This window comes from Cucurbita maxima, unplaced genomic scaffold, assembly GCF_002738345.1.
Source record: "Cucurbita maxima cultivar Rimu unplaced genomic scaffold, Cmax_1.0 Cma_Scf00057, whole genome shotgun sequence".
NCBI classification, from domain to species: Eukaryota; Viridiplantae; Streptophyta; class Magnoliopsida; order Cucurbitales; family Cucurbitaceae; genus Cucurbita; species Cucurbita maxima.
In genome coordinates, this window is record NW_019272073.1 from 281,803 (window position 1) to 284,921 (window position 3,119).

General features: G+C 43.6%; 1 non-coding gene across 1 annotated transcript; it reads right to left on the bottom strand.

Annotated features, from left to right (window-relative positions):
- Positions 1 to 2,729: 2,729 nt before the first annotated feature.
- TRNAN-GUU lies at positions 2,730 to 2,801 on the bottom strand. The gene has a single exon. It is a non-coding gene; the product is annotated as a tRNA-Asn (tRNA).
- Between the last annotated feature and the right edge of the window lie 318 nt (positions 2,802 to 3,119).

Sequence of the window (3,119 nt, forward strand, 5' to 3'; positions counted from 1 at the left end):
GGATTGGCTTTTGGCCTTTACTGCGCAGCTTAGGTGGAGGGCGAAGAAGGCCCCCTTCCGGGTGGGCCCGAGCCATCAGTGAGATACCACTCTGGAAGAGCTAGAATTCTAACCTTGTGTCAGGACCTACGGGCGGAGAGTCTCAGGTAGACAGCTTCTATGGGGCATAGGCCTCAGGTAACGAAGGCGTGCAAAGGTTTCCTCGGGCCAGATGGAGATTGGCCCTCGAGTGCAAAGGCAAAAGGGAGCTTGACTGCAAGACCCACCCAGCAGGGACGAAAGTTGGCCTTAGTGATCCGACGGTGCCGAGTGGAAAGGCCCTCGCTCAACGGATAAAAGTGACTAAGGGGATAACAGGCTGATCTTCCCCAATAGCTCACATGGGAAGGTTTGGCACCTCGATGTCGGCTCTTCGCCACCTGGGGCTTGAGTATGTTCCAGGGGTTGGGCTGTTCATTAAAGCGGTACATGAGCTGGGTTCAGAATGTCGTGAGACAGTTCGGTCCATATCCGATGTGGGCCTTAGAGGATTGAGAGGACCTTTCCCTAGTACGAGAGGATTATCGTGCCCATGGTAAATGCTGAGAGGCCAAGTGCGGAGCGGATAACTGCTAAAAGCTTCTAAGTAGTAAGCCCACCACAAGATGAGTGCTCTCCTATTCTGACTTCCCTAGAGCCTCTGGTAGCACAGCCGAGGCAGCGATGGCTTCTTTGCGGGGATGGAGCGACAGAAGTTTTGAGAATGAAAGAGAAGAGAAAGAATGAATAAGAAGTGTTTTAGTTAAAGAATAGTGAAAGAAGGAAAACGTGAAGACAGGAGAAAGAAGAAATAGGTTCAAGAAGGATTGAATATGCTTGACCGAGTGAAAGAAGAAATAGGAAAAGGAGAGAAGACATTGATAGTGAAACCCCAGTTGAAGAGGTGAAGTAGTGATTGAGTTCAGTCTCTTTCCTTCCAATTGAATTACCTCATAAATGGACCTAAACATAGGGAGAGGCATCAACTAAATAAGAAGAAATGGTCCTTACAGTCGAATGAATGTTTCATTTGAGAATCAATAGATGAAATCAAAGGTTCAGTCAGTCGCTTCGCTTAATCTCATTTGACTCTCCTCGATTGTAAAGTCTCATTCATCTTGAGTCTTGACTTACAGTGAACTCTCATTCATCTTTAGTTGAGTCTTCCAAGTCAAGGAATAAATAGCATATAGGGAGGAAGGAGCTTATCTCTCTTTCTTTCCTTCATGTTTCGTCTCATTCATCGAGAGTGTTTACAAGAGAATTCTTGTTTCATTTTCTTCTCCATTCATTTCATTTTTCACTGTAAAGTCTCATTAATAAGGAGTTTCGGCTTTCCTTTCTTTTTCAGGTTCAGGTTCAGTAGCTCTCAGTTAAGGTCCTTCTAAATTCATTTACGACTGTAAAGGATGTGGAAGTGCAGTGATGTATGCAGCTGAGGCATCCTAACAGACCAGTAGACTTGATCCTTGTAACTACATGACCCGATCAATTCGATTAGGCACTCGCCATCTATTTTCATTGTTCAACTCTTTGACAAGATGAAACAAAAAAGCTCTCCCTCTCTATCTATCCAAGGGATGGAAGGGCAGAGGCCTTTGGTGTCCCCTCCAGTTAAGAATTGGGGCCTCACAATCACTAGTCAATATGCTTTTCTCTCATGCCTTTCTTCTGGTTCGATATTCTGGTGTCCTAGGCGTAGGGGAACTACACCAATCCATCCCGAACTTGGTGGTTGAACTCTACTGCGGTGATGATACTGTAGGGGAGGTCCTACAGAGAGCTCGACGCCAGGATGATAAAAAGCTTAACCTTTCTAATTCTTATTACTTTTCAATATTCAACAATATGGAAAAACACTAATAATGAAAAGGTCGTCTTATTCAAAACCCCTTCTCTCTCACTTCACACCTTGGAATGCACCGTTCTTATAGAGGCGCTTTCATATCTATCTTCTTAACCCGAAATGGCAAATGGCTAAGGAGAGGAAAGGTTCCTTTTTTTAGGGGACCCCCGGGAACAGATCCAGTGGAGACGGGGTGGGGCCTGTAGCTCAGAGGATTAGAGCATAACCAGGGTGTCGGGGGTTCGAATCCCTCCTCGCCCACAACCGGCCAAAAAGGGAAGGTCTTTTCCCTCTGGGGGTAGGAAAATCATGATCGGGATAGCGGACCCAAAGTTATGGAACTTGGGTGTGGGTCTTTTGTCGAAATGGAATGACCTAATCTTTTTCTTTTTCGTTAATGGGTTAAGGGGGTTCCGTTATAAATTCAATATAATATACCCTCTCCAATCAGCATCTTTTTTTGTTTTTACGCCCCGTAATTCTTCCTGAGCTAGGCTTCTGCAGAATAGCGAAGCAAGTACAAGTATTAGTAGAATAGCAAAAATGTGTTCCTCGTCATTAATCTCTTTGCTCGCGGTAATTGTGACGGGATAATCGATGACTGCATCAAAGATGTACTAGTATAGTAGTTTGAGTATGAGAATTCTTAATTGGCTAGTTGTAAATAGACCCAAACTGTGTAACAAAGGATTATCTCGGACCTACACCGGGGTGTTGCCGATGATTCTCAAATATCGCAGAACAGAATTTGATACGATGAGATAGAATGCAATAGAACCAAAGATAGAGGGAGAGGGAACGGAACGGGTTACCTACTCTTAACGGTTAGAACCATTATTATTAAAGAATTCGAAATGAATCAAATCTCCCCAAGTAGGATTCAAACCTACGACCAATCGGTTAACAGCCGATTGCTCTACCACTGAGCTACTGAGGAACAACGGTAAATTAGGTTTCAGAGAATTCCATTCCCGTTCTCTACCCATGACCAATATGAGCTCGAGGTTTCCTTCGTCATTCCCGGAACTTCTTCGTAGTGGCTCCATTCCATGCCTCATTTCATACAGAACCTCAAAGTGACTCTATTTCATTATATTCCATCAATATCCCAATTAATTCTATTCATTTAATATCCCTATGGTGTCATTAAGATAAGAGATGACGTTTCTAATTTATCTCTTTCTATATGGAAAGTGCAATATATATATCCACAGAAATTGCAATAGAAAAGAAGGAGGTTTGTGATGATTTTCAA